This window comes from Fulmarus glacialis, unplaced genomic scaffold (assembly GCF_000690835.1).
Source record: "Fulmarus glacialis isolate BGI_N327 unplaced genomic scaffold, ASM69083v1 scaffold29931, whole genome shotgun sequence".
Lineage (NCBI taxonomy): Eukaryota > Metazoa > Chordata > Aves > Procellariiformes > Procellariidae > Fulmarus > Fulmarus glacialis.
In genome coordinates this window covers 32,509-32,828 of record NW_009192657.1, presented here as the reverse complement: position 1 = coordinate 32,828, position 320 = coordinate 32,509, and positions in this window count along the sequence as shown.

Here is a 320-nt window from a genome sequence, read left to right as displayed (position 1 = left end):
GTATACACATATGTGTCTCTATATTTACCCCTTGTATATGTGTATAACCCTATATGTATACCTCACTCTATATAAACAGGTCTATATAGGGAGGGATATAAGTTATAGATACATCTACCCCTTTGAGAGAGGACAGAAATGGTATCAAAATAAATAAATGATGTTATTTATATGTATTACATATACAAATACAAAATGCTATGCACAGATAATTTTAAATACTGATACAAAAATGTCTAGCTATAGATAGAGATACAGCTACAGACATAGGCTTGCCAGGCACTTTTGTGCGGGGCTGCCAGGGGTTGCGCACCCGGACA